Source organism: Festucalex cinctus, chromosome 1 (assembly GCF_051991245.1).
Source record: "Festucalex cinctus isolate MCC-2025b chromosome 1, RoL_Fcin_1.0, whole genome shotgun sequence".
NCBI classification, from domain to species: domain Eukaryota; kingdom Metazoa; phylum Chordata; class Actinopteri; order Syngnathiformes; family Syngnathidae; genus Festucalex; species Festucalex cinctus.
In genome coordinates, this window is record NC_135411.1 from 26,593,015 (window position 1) to 26,606,892 (window position 13,878).

Here is a 13,878-nt window from a genome sequence, read left to right on the forward strand (position 1 = left end):
CTAAGATGGGTGACGTTGTCCAGCCCCATTAACAATGTTTACGGACACGGATGCGACTGACTAGGGAATAGGAAGTGATTACAGAGTGTGAGCCAAAAAAACATTGTTGTTTTCTTTATATGTCACTTTCATCTTATCTACCGCCTTTGTCTTCTTTAGTAGTGCTTGAGCAAAACTGTACACTGCTGTATGTTGTATTTCTTATTAACTCTTCACTGACAGTCATTCTCAAAACAGAGGCTACCAAAAGCTACCAAAAGAAAGAACAAGAGCCACAATAACAGTTAGTTGGTCGCGGCTTGAAATGGTTTTCAAATTAACTAACCCGTACCACTTTTTGGCACCTGATTGGAGAGAAACCGGACACTTCAAAGTGAGAACAGAATGGTTTCCAGATTCATTGTCAGAACACGGCGTCTTCTTGCAGCGCTTCAACTCATTAAATAGACTCTCACGTTTAGCACCACATATTGTGTAAATTGTTAACCACTCGGCGTCCATTGCAGCCTGGTCATCCATTCCCACTTTTGCGGACCCATTGAAACACTTTGTGATTATGGGCTATATCCATAAATTTGACTCGACATGCAGAAAACACAAACTTTAAGTTTGACCACAACCACAAAGTAGCCAGGGTAGAAAGATAGGTAGTAAGAGCACGAGAGACGAGGAGGAAGCAACAAAACAAGGCGAGGAAGCGAGAAGAAGCAATGGAAATGAACAGAAGGCATGCAAAAGCGACAAGAAGTGTGACAAAATGTGTGACAAAATGAGACGACAAGGCTTAATACAGACATTAAATCAGTAAATAAATGTGTTTTCTTCAAGTATACAGTACATGCACAGCAAAGAAAATCAAGTATTTCTGCCTCTAGTACCATAGTATGTCGATTTACCCCATTTCAACCTACTGTATTGGGCTTTTTCCTTTTGACACATTATCTCAGAAGCAAACTGCTACCTTGGCAAACACGAATTTGAACATTTACTTTTATTACAACTGAGCGGTACACTATCAGTTCTGGTCAGTGCTAAAGCAAGCTTCATGTTGTGGCTTTGAAAGTTAAAACACTTGTGGAGGGACAGATTTGTCTCGATCGGGTCCAATTTGAGGTTTGCATCTAACAGCACTATTTCAGCCGTATTCGGTAACTGTGAAAAATTCAATTTGCAGCAATTTGAGACAGACGAAGAAATTTAAATATATCCTAGGCTACATACGTATATGTACCAACTAATTCAAGTTACCGTATTGTCACGACTATAAGGCGCACCTAAAAGCCTTCAATTTTTTGAAAAGCTGACCATGCGCCTTATAATCCAGTGCGTCTTATATATGGGTCAATATTGAGCCGCAACAGGTCTCGCTGTCAAGACGCTATCGGTGACCCTGCACGATTGGTGACGCGCATGCACATTAGATCCCGCCATCTTGGATCGCTAGCTAATACTAATACTTTACCCCAGAGAAAACAATAAAACAGCTGTTTATTCATTTTGGGAGTGAATGGAGTTGTCAGAAAGCGCGTTTGTAATCTATTAAGAAAGTTTGACTGACCTATCTGACTGTTTTGTTGACATTCCCTTTAGCGCAGCACCATCTAATGGATGCATAACGTAACCCCAGCCTCTATTGTAGCGCCTTATATATGGAAAAATTTGTAAAATATGTCATTCATTGAAGGTGCGCCTTATAATGCGGTGCGCCATATATATGGAAAAAGTTTGAAAATATGTCATACATTGAAGGTGCACCTTATAATGAGGTGCGGCTTATAGTGCGGAAAATATGATACTTCATGGTGATTAATAATAACCGGTAAGTAATTATACAGGCTCTCTTATTTCCAACAGGTGGGGTACACACATCACTTTTTTTTTTTTTATTTTGTATTTTTTTACACAGTTACCTTTTTAATATATATTTTTTTACATGATAAAGGGGGCGGGGGGGGGGGGGGGCAGCATGTACTGAAAAAGAATACGACAAAGATAGCATAGTGGTAGAACAATTAGAAAAGGCTAAGTGCTAGCTTATCTGCTGTCTACACTGGGCTTGCAAATTGTTCATCTTAGTCATTTTCATTGCGGTGAGTGACTTGTGCAACATGTTACTCAAGCTGTTATTACCATTAATGATACTAGAGGGAGCCTCATTTTGTTGCGGCAATGCACCTGAGGGATCCGTGCAGTAGGCAGTAAAACAGATGGTGTTTTAACTTATTTCTGACTGGTATGTACAGTGCTGGCAAAGTTAAAGTGTAAACTCATTGATTAATTGTATGTATCAAGATAAGTGTGTATTGAGTTAATGAGTCATTAGGATCATATATGCACTTGTACCTGCATAAAAAAGCAACACATAAATTCTAGTTATGTCATAAATTGTGCAACTCATGATCCATTGCTATTTTTCTTTTCACCATTATTCGCTTCTCTTATGCACAAAAGTGTATGTCAGTGGGACACCATCATTTGCTATGTCATTGGGTTCGACTACCAAAAGTTATGGCATAATTTAAGTCGTTATCATGGTTTATGATATTTCAAGTTAAAGAAATCTTGTTCAGATAAAATTTTCATGGGACTACCATGAAATTTGTGTTCCGTATTTTCCGCACTATAAGGCGCACCTAAAAGCCTTCAATTTTTTCAAAAGCTGACCCTGCGCCTTATAATCCAGTGCGTCTTATATATGGATCAATATTGAGCTGAAACAGGTCTCACTGTCAAGACGTAATCGGTAACCCTGCACGATCGGTGACGCACATGCGCAGAAGATCCCACCATCTTGGATCGCTAGCTAATACTAATATTTTACCTCAGAGAAAATAATAAAACAGCTGTTTATTCATCTTGGGAGTGAATGGAGTTGTCAGAAAGCTGGTTTGTAATCTATTAATAACGTTTTTTGACTGACCTATCTGACTGTTTTGTTGACATTCCCTTTAGCGCAGTACCATCTAATGGATGCATAACGTAACCCCAGCCTCTACTGTAGCGCCTTATATATGGAAAAAGCTTGAAAATATGTCATATATTGAAGGTGCGCCTTATAATGAGGTCCGCCTTATAGTGCGGAAAATACGGTACTTTTCTCACGATTGGTTTACTATTATGGCCTGAAATTTTATATCATCAATAACTTGTTGAAACAAGGACATCAAACAAGGTTGCAAAAAAGCTCAAATATATATTATGTATTTTTAAGTGATTTTACCGTTTTAATCGAATTATAGGAAAATGGCCCCAGTACATACTGTTTATAAGCTTGGCATTGGCCAGCTGGGTTTAAAAAGGAAAGGTTTTACAGATCATGTCGTACGATGCATTTTTAATCAGATGTGATTATTGGACCCAATTCTTGGAATGTGTCGACTCTGCTTAAATTAAAGGGCCTGCACAGTCTCATCACCACCAAGAAGTCTAATGAGTTTTCTTTATAATTCTGAACAAATGTAAGAATACAGCAAATTCCGAGGAGTGATCGGAAAGCTTTCCGAAAGCCTTCCTTCTCTCAAGTACCTTGAACATGTTGGCCGGTTCCGGTGGGATTCTTGAAAATCTCGTTATGTTGGCTGAGATAAGCCGCCTGTGGGCAAACGCTCCACCGTGTTTCTGACCCAGTAATGCAAAACAAAATAACCCCAGTGGCACGTTGGTATGGAAGAGAAGGTAATCAAGAGCATGGAGAACATTTGTGGAATTGCTGCTGAGCAGGGGGAAGGGCTCACAGGCATATCTCAAGGAAACCAGAAAGGAAAGGCAAAGTGGTGAAGTAAAACGGGAAGGGGAATAATTCATTCAAAGAGCTTGTTGCCTAATGGAATACATTAAAAAGACACACTTCATTCATGGATTGAATGTATATTTTTATGTTTATATCTGTAGAATGCAGCCTGTGTTTCACAACCGAATGTGACTTTTTTTGGGACGAGGTGCAGAGGATTATCCTGGTTTCAAAATGACAATAGCTTTTTCCTCCCACTGTTCTTTTTCCAACTCTGCTCCATCTCTGACCTCGCTCATCTCCTCTGCCAGCCTCAAGCGCAGACTCAATCGGAAGGGCGACATCTAGTGATGCAGCATAAACCCCCAATCCAACGGCCCTCCTCGATTGACTTTACCATGACACCGCCTCCAAATTCAAGGACACATTCCTTCCATCCATTTTCTTGACCGCTTATTCCTCACAAGGGTCTCAGGGAGGTGCTGGAGCCTATCTCAGCTGGCTTTGGGCAGTAGGCGGGGGACACCCTGAACTGGTTGACAGCCAATGGCAGGACACACAGAGACGAACAACCGTCCACACTCACAAGCACACCTAAGGACAATTTGTAGCGCCCAATTAACCTGCCATGCATGTCTTTGGAATGTGGGAGGAGACCGGAGTACCCGGAGAAGACCCCCGCAGGCACGGGGAGAACATGCAAACTCCACCCAGGAAGGCCGGAGCCTGGACTCGAACCCGAGTCCTCAGAACTGGGAGGCGGACGTGCTAACCACTCATTCACCATGCCGTTCAAGGCCACATTCATTAAAGGGAAACATTAACTGGAGCAATTATCAGACTGATGTATGCATCACTCACCATCAGAATAGTGTGCGGGTGTGCATGTGTGTGTTTCCTGTAAGTTTCCCAAAATTAAGAACGCTGCTTATGGATGAGGTGATTGGCTGCTTGAGTAAACGATCCACGGCTTTGAATTACCTCCGATTAACTTTTATTTTCTTCTTCTCGGCGCGTAACGGAGGAGGTAGAGCGCAAGACCAGATACTAAAAACACTGATGCCTTTTTGCTTTGATTAATGTGCATTGTGCACTTAACTCATTTGCTCCCAAAAACGTAAAAATATGTTTTCTTTTAATGTTTTAAGTGTCCCAAAGACATAGTTATATGTTTTTTATGTTTGTTTTCTGCTTTGATGCAGCCTTTCAACTGCATTACACAAACGGCCAGCAGGTGGCAGCAGAACAAAGGAGCTCAACCACGGCCATGTTGAAAAAAGTTCAAATACAATTCTAATTAGATTTGTGAATAATGATGAAACTTAGCTATATTCTAATGCTAATTGCTGCAAAACGGAAAAAGATAGAAATACATTTTTTCAGAATGCAAGAAGAGACTTTAATCTTTTTTTTGGTAGGTTCAAAGTTTTTATAGCAAGAGAACACCAATATTCTGTGGGCCTTGCAATATCAGTCAAAATCCAGTAAAACATCCGGGAGTGAAGGGGATTGCTTCTGTGAAAATGGCTGGGAGTGAATGAGTTAAGAGAAGAAAAAGCCAGCGGGTATTAGTTAGCCTTAAGGACATGAGTAGCCCACGGGTCTGTTCTAAAAAATAGCTAATCATTTATGGAACACTGTGACATCCTAAGAGGTCATTAAAACAGAAGGAGAGCCCTAGCATTTATTTATTTATTTATTTATTTATTTATTCATTTATTTATTTATTCATTCATTTGAACTTAACACGATAAACGTTTCTTCTGCACTAAATATTCTATATTTTGTTGAAAAATAAAATACATTGTGTAAGGGTGAAAATATGCTGATTTTATTAACCCAAATATTAAAAAATAAATAAATAAATAAAGGCGTAATTTTTAGTACCGTAATACCGCAATATTTTTGCTCACGGTTATACCGTTAGAATGCAATATTGGCGCATGCCTAACTAGTAGTCCCAATAAATGGGTTGTCTTTACTCTTTCCAAAAGTGACAAGAGACATGGAAATTGTGATTAGTTGCTGGACACACACAAAAAAAAATTGTTCTGACAAGTCAAAAATCATGTGAGTCATGAATCTCCTAAAGGTGCTCAGCAGGTTTCCCTGATAAAGCTTCACAGACAACGGTCTTCGACCCCGACAAAGTCCAATCAGAGAAGCTCAGGTCGATCGATCACAGCGTTATCTGCGGAAGAGGAATATTACCTGGTGCTAGGACAGCCCCGCCGGGCACGCGGCGATGCAGGAGCCCGATAGCCGAGCAGAGCTGTCATCCCTCCTGGCTGATTAATGACGAGCCGGACCCGGTGTTTAATGCCTTTAATATGGGCCGCTGACGAGGCCACCACACGGGCCAGACACGCCCATTTCGGTGACTGATGGAGTCATGCTCTCCTTCCCGTGCACTCTTTCACAGTACTGTAAAAATAGACACGCACATCATTTAAAGTCACGCTTATTTCATGCCTGGCTTTGTCCTGTGTTCACGTCACATGTGTGCTGAAATGTATGCAGCGCTTCAACACTGACATTTGCTGTGAGGCGAGTCTTCATAATAAATCTAATGTGCCACAAAATATGCATACATCTGAAAGCAGACAGATGATCAGTTATATTTCTAATGAAAAAAAAAAAAAAAAGATACGTACACGATCGCAACATTTTTAAAAACATCAAACTCTTGTCTCAGCTAAATATCTACCCATTTTTTTTTAGAGTAGTCCTCAGTTTTTTAAGTCAGCTGGATCCCATCACTTACATCACTGTCATCACCAGTTAAACACAGGACACATACATTGCATATGAAATGTCTACACACCTCTTCAAATGCCATCTTTTTGTGATATCCGGAACTTAAGTAAAATCATTTCACTGAATGTGACCGATCCTGTTCAACTCAATTAGGGGAAAAAAAACACATCATCATCATCCATCCATTTTCTTGTCCGCTTATTGCTCGCAAGGGTCACGGGGGTGCTGGTGACTATCCCAGCTGGCTTTGGGCACACCCTGAACTAGTTGCCAGCCAATTACAGTATTATTATTATTATTATTATTATTATTATTAGTAGTAGTAGTAGTATTATTAGTATTATTATTATTATCATCATCATCATCCCACGGCCCATCACACGACTGTGTGGGAGCATTTCCGTGGACATATTGCTTATATACAGGAAAAGGGGTGTATTTCACAAAGCAGGTTCAACAAACTGTGTGATTTACCCTGAACAATGAGTTGACATACCCTTAGCTAGGAAACTCTGGGGTAGATTCACGAAAGGTGCGTAGCCTTTGCGCGGCGCTAAACGGTAAAAATGGAGCAATCCGGGAGTGCCGAATTCACTAAACATGCGCAGATGGGGAAATCCGTCACGAAGTGCTCTGTCGAACAGATTGCGTCACGGTGCGCCGGTGTTATTTGCGCGTATGTAAATGAGGTAATTTGCATACATTTGACGCAAAATATGCCCACCCCAATGCAAATGAGACTCATTGATATGCAGCGTCTAATTCACTAACGCCAGTACAAATAGCAACACCGCGTTTGCGTGACGCAAATAACATTTTTGGAAAGTATGTATTAACCTGACGCACCGCGCATCTTCTATGCAGCCAAGGTGAAAGCACATCCCTCCTGAGATATCAGATAGGGTTCCATGGTGTAATGGTAAGCACTCTGGACTCTGACTCCATCGATCCGACTTCAAGTCTCGGTGGGACCTCTGGTATTTTGAGATGTATCTCCATGGTTTACCTTGTGTGCAGCCCATATGAAACCAAACGTCGCCCTTCAAGAATCTGCCAGAGAACATGGTGAAGTTGTGAGCACTCTGGACTCTGAATCCACCAATCTGAGTTCAGCTCTGTGGTTCCTTAATCTTGCGCAGTACCTTATGTTAAGAAAAATAAAACCGTATGACCTTCCAAAGTGAGAATTCAGGGTTCCATGGTGTAATGGTGAGCACTCTGGACTTTGAATCCAGTGATCCGAGTTCAAGTCTCGGTGGAACCTCTTCCATTTTGACATTGAGCTGGAATCATGTGGGCTTTTCTTCTGTGTAGTCAAAATGAAAGCATATGTCCCTCATCTAATTTCAGCCAGAGGTCCATGGTGTAATGGTGAGCACTCTGGACTTTGAATCCACTGGTTCGAGTTTAAGTCTCGGTGGAACCTCTTCCGTTTTGACATTCAGCTGTCTTCATGTGGGCTTTGATCTTCTGTTCAGCCGTGGTGAAAGCACATCCCTCCTGCAATATCAGACAGTTTTCCATGGTGTAATGGTAAGCACTCTGGACTCTGAATCCAGTGATCCAAGTTCAAGTTTTGGTGGGACCTCTGTTGTTTTGAGATGTATCTCCATGGTTTACCTTGTGTACAGCCCAAATGAAACCATACGTCGCCCTTCAAGAATCTGCCAGGGTACATGGTGAAATTGTGAGCACTCTGGACTCTGAATCCTCCAATCTGAGTTCAGCTCTGTGGGTCATCAGTCTTGTGCAGTACCTTATGTTAAGAAAACAAAACTGTATGACCTTCCAATGTGACGTGTCAGGGTTCCATGGTGTAATGGTTAGCACTCTGGACTCTGAATCTAGTGATCCGAGTTCGAGTCTCGGTGGAACCTCTTCCATTTTGACATTTAGCTGGCATCACGTGGGCTATCTTCTGTTCAGCCAAGGTGAAAGCACATCCCTCCTGCAATATCAGACAGTTTTCCATGGTGTAATGGTAAGCACTCTGGACTCTGAATCCAGTGATCCAAGTTCAAGTTTTGGTGGGACCTCTGTTGTTTTGAGATGTATCTCCATGGTTTACCTTGTGTACAGCCCAAATGAAACCATACGTCGCCCTTGAAGAATCTGCCAGGGTACATGGTGAAATTGTGAGCACTCTGGACTCTGAATCCTCCAATCTGAGTTCAGCTCCATGGGTCCTCACCCTTGTGCAGTACCTTATGTTAAGAAAACAAAACTGTATGACCTTCCAATGTGACGTGTCAGGGTTCCATGGTGTAATGGTTAGCACTCTGGACTCTGAATCCAGCAATCCGAGTTCAAGTCTCGGTGGAACCTCTTCCGTTTTGACATTGAGCTGGCATCATGTGCGCTTTTCTTCTGTGTAGTTAAAATTAAAGCACATGTCCCTCTTCTAATCTCAGCCAGGGTTCAATGGTGTAATGGTAAGCACTCTGGACTTTGAATCCAGTGATCCGAGTTCAAGTCTTGGTGGAACCTCTTCCGTTTTGACATTGAGCTGGCATCATGTGCGCTTTTCTTCTGTGTAGTTAAAATTAAAGGACATGTCCCTCTTCTAATCTCAGCCAGGGTTCCATGGTGTAATGGTAAGCACTCTGGACTTTGAATCCAATGATCCGAGTTCAAGTCTTGGTGGAACCTCTTCCGTTTTGACATTGAGCTGGCATCATGTGCGCTTTTCTTCTGTGTAGTCAAAATGAAAGCACATGTCCCTCTTCTAATCTCAGCCAAGGTTCCATGGTGTAATGGTGAGCACTCTGGACTTTGAATCCAGTGATCCGAGTTCAAGTCTCGGTGGAACCTCTTCCATTTTGACATTCAACTGGCATCACGTGGGCTATCTTCTGTTCAGCAAAGGTGAAAGCACATCCCTCATGCGGTATCAGACAGGATTCCATGGTGTAATGGTAAGCACTCTGGACTCTGAATCCGGTGATCCGAGTTCAAGTCTTGGTGGGACCTCTGTTGTTTTGAGATGTATCTCCATGGTTTACCTTGTGTACAGCCCAAATGAAACCATACGTCGCCCTTCATGAATCTGCCAGGGTACATGGTGAAATTGTGAGCACTCTGGACTCTGAATCGAGTGATCCGAGTTCAAGTCTCGGTGGAACCTCTTCCATTTTGACATTGAGCTGGCATTGTGCGCTTTGCTTCTGTGTAGTCAAAATGAAAGCACATGTCCCTCTTCTAATCTTAGCCAGGGTTCCATGGTGTAATGGTGTGCACTCTGGACTTTGAATCCAGTGATCCGAGTTCAAGTCTAAGTGGAACCTCTCTCATTTTTACATTGAGCTGGCATCATGTGGGCCTTTAGCTTCTGTGTAGCCAAGGTGAAAGCACATCCCTCCTGCAATATCAAACAGGGTTCTATGGTGTAATGGTAAGCACTCTGGACTCTGAATCCAGCAATTCGAGTTCAAGTCTCTGTGGGACCTTTGTTATTTTGAGATGTATCTCCATGGTTTACCTTGTGTGCAGCCCATATGAAACCAAACGTCGCCCTTCAAGAATCTGCCAGAGACGTGGTGAATTTGTGAGCACTCTGGACTCTGAATCCACCAGTATGAGTTCAGCTCTGTGGGTCCCCATCTTGTGCAGTATCTTATGTTAAGAAAACAAAACTGTATGACCTTCCAATGTCACCTGTCAGGGTTCAATGGTGTATTGGTGAGCACTCTGGACTTTGAATCCAGTGATCCGAGTTCAAGTCTCGGTGGAACCTCTTCCATTTTGACATTCAGCTGGCATCACGTGGGCTATCTTCTGTTCAGCAAAGGTGAAAGCACATCCCTCCTGCAATATCAGACAGGGTTCCATGGTGTAATGGTAAGCACTCTGGACTCTGAATCCAGCAATCAGAGTTCAAGTCTCGGTAAGACCTTTGTTATTTTGAGATGTGTCTCCATGGTTTACCTTGTGTGCAGCCCATATGAAACCAAACGTCGCCCTTCAAGAATCTGCCAGAGAACGTGGTGAATTTGTGAGCACTCTGGACTCTGAATCCTCCAATCTGAGTTCAGCTCTGTGGGTCTTCACTTGTGCAGTACCTTATGTTAAGAAAACAAAACTGTATGACCTTCCAATATGACCTGTCAGGGTTCCATGGTGTAATGGTGAGCACTCTGGTCTTTGAATCCAGTGGTCCGAGTTCAAGTCTCGGTGGAACCTCTTCCATTTTGACATTGAGCTGGCATCATGTGCGCTTTTCTTCTGTGTAGTCAAAATGAAAGCACATGTCCCTCTTCTATTCTCAGCCAGGGTTCCATGGTGTAATGGTGAGCACTCTGGCCTTTGAATCCAGTGATCCGAGTTCAAGTCTCGGTGGAACCTCTTCTATTTTGACAATCAGCTGGCATCACGTGGGCTATCTTCTGTTCAGCCAAGGTGAAAGCACATCCCTCATGCGGTATCAGACAGGGTTCCATGGTGTAATGGTAAGCACTCTGGACTCTGAATCCAGTGATCAGAGTTCAAGTCTCGGTGGAACCTTTGACATTTGGCTGGCATTGTGCGCTTTTCTTCTGTGTAGTCAAAATGAAAGCACATGTCCCTCTTCTAATCTCAGCCAGGGTTCCATGGTGTAATGGTGAGCACTCTGCACTTTGAATCCAGTGATCCGAGTTCGTCTCGGTGGAGCCTCTTCCATTTTGACATTCAGCTGGCATCACGTGGGCTATCTTCTGTTCAGCCAAGGTGAAAGCACATCCCTCATGCAGTATCAGACAGGGTTCCATGGTGTAATGGTGAGCACTCTGGACTCTGAATCCAGTGATCCGAGTTCAAGTCTCGGTGGAACCTCTTCCATTTTGACATTTAGCTGGCATTGTGCGCTTTTCTTCTGTGTAGTCAAAATGAAAGCACATGTCCCTCTTCTAATCTCAGCCAGGGTTCCATGGTGTAATGGTGAGCACTCTGCACTTTGAATCCAGTGATCCGAGTTCGTCTCGGTGGAGCCTCTTCCATTTTGACATTAAGCTGGCATCACGTGGGCTATCTTCTGTTCAGCAAAGGTGAAAGCACATCCCTCATGCAGTATCAGACAGGGTTCCATGGTGTAATGGTAAGCACTCTGGACCCTGAGTCCACCTATCCGAGTTCAAGTTTCGGTGGGACCTTTGTTATTTTGAGATGTATCTCCATGGTTTACCTTGTGTGCAGCCCATGTGAAACCAAACGTCGCCCTTCAAGAATCTGCCAGAGAACGTGGTGAATTTGTGAGCGCTCTGGACTGAATCCACCAATATGAGTTCACCTCTGTGGGTCCTAAATTATGCGCTGTACCTTATGTTAAGAAAAACAAAACTGTATAACCTTCGAACGGTAACCTGTCAGGGTTCCATGGTGTAATGGTGAGCACTCTGGACTTTGAATCCAGTGATCCGAGTTCAAGTCTCGGTGGGACCTCTGTTGTTTTGAGATGTATCTCCATGGTTTACCTTGTGTACAGCCCAAATGAAACCATACGTCGCCCTTCAAGAATCTGCCAGGGTACATGGTGAAATTGTGAGCACTCTGGACTCTGAATCCTCCAATCTGAGTTCAGCTCTGTGGGTCCTCAGTCTTGTGCAGTACCTTATGTTAAGAAAACAAAACTGTATGACCTTCCAATGTGACGTGTCAGGTTTCCATGGTTTAATGGTTAGCACTCTGGACTCTGAATCCAGTGATCCGAGTTCAAGTCTTGGTGGAACCTCTTCCATTTTGACATTGAGCTGGCATCACGTGCGCTTTTCTTCTGTGTAGTCAAAATGAAAGCACATGTCCCTCTTCTAATCTCAGCCAGGGTTCCATGGTGTAATGGTGAGCACTCTGGACTTTGAATCCAGTGATCCGAGTTCAAGTCTCTGTGGAACCTCTTCTATTTTGACAATCTGCTGGCATCACGTGGGCTATCTTCTGTTCAGCAAAGGTGAAAGCACATCCCTCATGCGGTAACAGACAGGGTTCAATGGTGTAATGGTAAGCCCTCTGGACTCTGAATCCAGCAATCCGAGTTCAAGTCTCGGTGGGACCTTTGTTATTTTGAGATGAATCTCCATGGTTTACCTTGTGTGCAGCCCATATGAAACCAAACGTCGTCCTTCAAGAATCTGCCAGAGAACGTGGTCAATTTGTGAGCACTCTCGACTCTGAATCCACCGATATGAGTTCAGCTCTGTTGGTCCCCATCGTGCAGTATCTTATGTTAAGAAAACAAAACTGTATGACCTTCCAATGTGACCTGTCAGGGTTCCATGGTGTAATGGTGAGAACTCTGGACTCTGAATCCAGTGATCCGAGTTCAAGTCTCGGTGGAACCTCTTCCATTTTGACATTGAGCTGGCATCATGTGGGCCTTTATCTTCTGTGCAGCCAAGGTGAAGCACATCCCTCCTGCAATATCAGACAGTTTTCCATGGTGTAATGGTAAGCACTCTGGACTCTGAATCCAGTGATCCAAGTTCAAGTTTTGGTGGGACCTCTGTTGTTTTGAGATGTATCTCCATGGTTTACCTTGTGTACAGCCCAAATGAAACCATACGTCGCCCTTCAAGAATCTGCCAGGGTACATGGTGAAATTGTGAGCACTCTGGACTCTGAATCCTCCAATCTGAGTTCAGCTCTGTGGGTCATCAGTCTTGTGCAGTACCTTATGTTAAGAAAACAAAACTGTATGACCTTCCAATGTGACGTGTCAGGGATCCATGGTGTAATGGTTAGCACTCTGGACTCTGAATCTAGTGATCCGAGTTCGAGTCTCGGTGGAACCTCTTCCATTTTGACATTTAGCTGGCATCACGTGGGCTATCTTCTGTTCAGCCAAGGTGAAAGCACATCCCTCCTGCAATATCAGACAGTTTTCCATGGTGTAATGGTAAGCACTCTGGACTCTGAATCCAGTGATCCAAGTTCAAGTTTTGGTGGGACCTCTGTTGTTTTGAGATGTATCTCCATGGTTTACCTTGTGTACAGCCCAAATGAAACCATACGTCGCCCTTGAAGAATCTGCCAGGGTACATGGTGAAATTGTGAGCACTCTGGACTCTGAATCCTCCAATCTGAGTTCAGCTCCGTGGGTCCTCACACTTGTGCAGTACCTTATGTTAAGAAAACAAAACTGTATGACCTTCCAATGTGACGTGTCAGGGTTCCATGGTGTAATGGTTAGCACTCTGGACTCTGAATCCAGCAATCCGAGTTCAAGTCTCGGTGGAACCTCTTCCGTTTTGACATTGAGCTGGCATCATGTGCGCTTTTCTTCTGTGTAGTTAAAATTAAAGCACATGTCCCTCTTCTAATCTCAGCCAGGGTTCAATGGTGTAATGGTAAGCACTCTGGACTTTGAATCCAGTGAACCGAGTTCAAGTCTTGGTGGAACCTCTTCCGTTTTGACATTGAGC

The 13,878-nt window shown here is 43.2% G+C and overlaps 17 non-coding genes across 17 annotated transcripts; all 17 read left to right on the forward strand.

Annotated features, from left to right (window-relative positions):
- The first annotated feature begins 7,679 nt into the window (after positions 1-7,679).
- Positions 7,680-7,751, forward strand: trnaq-uug (transfer RNA glutamine (anticodon UUG)). Its single transcript has one exon. It is a non-coding gene; the product is annotated as a tRNA-Gln (tRNA).
- A 541-nt stretch (positions 7,752-8,292) lies between these two features.
- Positions 8,293-8,364, forward strand: trnaq-cug (transfer RNA glutamine (anticodon CUG)). Its single transcript has one exon. It is a non-coding gene; the product is annotated as a tRNA-Gln (tRNA).
- Positions 8,365-8,740: 376 nt separating this feature from the next.
- trnaq-cug (transfer RNA glutamine (anticodon CUG)) lies at positions 8,741-8,812 on the forward strand. The gene has a single exon. It is a non-coding gene; the product is annotated as a tRNA-Gln (tRNA).
- Positions 8,813-8,902: 90 nt separating this feature from the next.
- trnaq-uug (transfer RNA glutamine (anticodon UUG)) lies at positions 8,903-8,974 on the forward strand. The gene has a single exon. It is a non-coding gene; the product is annotated as a tRNA-Gln (tRNA).
- A 90-nt stretch (positions 8,975-9,064) lies between these two features.
- trnaq-uug (transfer RNA glutamine (anticodon UUG)) lies at positions 9,065-9,136 on the forward strand. The gene has a single exon. It is a non-coding gene; the product is annotated as a tRNA-Gln (tRNA).
- A 90-nt stretch (positions 9,137-9,226) lies between these two features.
- On the forward strand, positions 9,227-9,298 carry trnaq-uug (transfer RNA glutamine (anticodon UUG)). Its single transcript has one exon. It is a non-coding gene; the product is annotated as a tRNA-Gln (tRNA).
- An 850-nt stretch (positions 9,299-10,148) lies between these two features.
- On the forward strand, positions 10,149-10,220 carry trnaq-uug (transfer RNA glutamine (anticodon UUG)). The gene has a single exon. It is a non-coding gene; the product is annotated as a tRNA-Gln (tRNA).
- A 374-nt stretch (positions 10,221-10,594) lies between these two features.
- Positions 10,595-10,666, forward strand: trnaq-uug (transfer RNA glutamine (anticodon UUG)). The gene has a single exon. It is a non-coding gene; the product is annotated as a tRNA-Gln (tRNA).
- Positions 10,667-10,756: 90 nt separating this feature from the next.
- On the forward strand, positions 10,757-10,828 carry trnaq-uug (transfer RNA glutamine (anticodon UUG)). The gene has a single exon. It is a non-coding gene; the product is annotated as a tRNA-Gln (tRNA).
- Positions 10,829-10,915: 87 nt separating this feature from the next.
- Positions 10,916-10,987, forward strand: trnaq-cug (transfer RNA glutamine (anticodon CUG)). The gene has a single exon. It is a non-coding gene; the product is annotated as a tRNA-Gln (tRNA).
- A 237-nt stretch (positions 10,988-11,224) lies between these two features.
- On the forward strand, positions 11,225-11,296 carry trnaq-cug (transfer RNA glutamine (anticodon CUG)). Its single transcript has one exon. It is a non-coding gene; the product is annotated as a tRNA-Gln (tRNA).
- A 534-nt stretch (positions 11,297-11,830) lies between these two features.
- Positions 11,831-11,902, forward strand: trnaq-uug (transfer RNA glutamine (anticodon UUG)). The gene has a single exon. It is a non-coding gene; the product is annotated as a tRNA-Gln (tRNA).
- A 379-nt stretch (positions 11,903-12,281) lies between these two features.
- trnaq-uug (transfer RNA glutamine (anticodon UUG)) lies at positions 12,282-12,353 on the forward strand. Its single transcript has one exon. It is a non-coding gene; the product is annotated as a tRNA-Gln (tRNA).
- Positions 12,354-12,726: 373 nt separating this feature from the next.
- trnaq-cug (transfer RNA glutamine (anticodon CUG)) lies at positions 12,727-12,798 on the forward strand. Its single transcript has one exon. It is a non-coding gene; the product is annotated as a tRNA-Gln (tRNA).
- A 378-nt stretch (positions 12,799-13,176) lies between these two features.
- Positions 13,177-13,248, forward strand: trnaq-cug (transfer RNA glutamine (anticodon CUG)). Its single transcript has one exon. It is a non-coding gene; the product is annotated as a tRNA-Gln (tRNA).
- A 376-nt stretch (positions 13,249-13,624) lies between these two features.
- trnaq-cug (transfer RNA glutamine (anticodon CUG)) lies at positions 13,625-13,696 on the forward strand. The gene has a single exon. It is a non-coding gene; the product is annotated as a tRNA-Gln (tRNA).
- A 90-nt stretch (positions 13,697-13,786) lies between these two features.
- trnaq-uug (transfer RNA glutamine (anticodon UUG)) lies at positions 13,787-13,858 on the forward strand. The gene has a single exon. It is a non-coding gene; the product is annotated as a tRNA-Gln (tRNA).
- Positions 13,859-13,878: the final 20 nt, after the last annotated feature.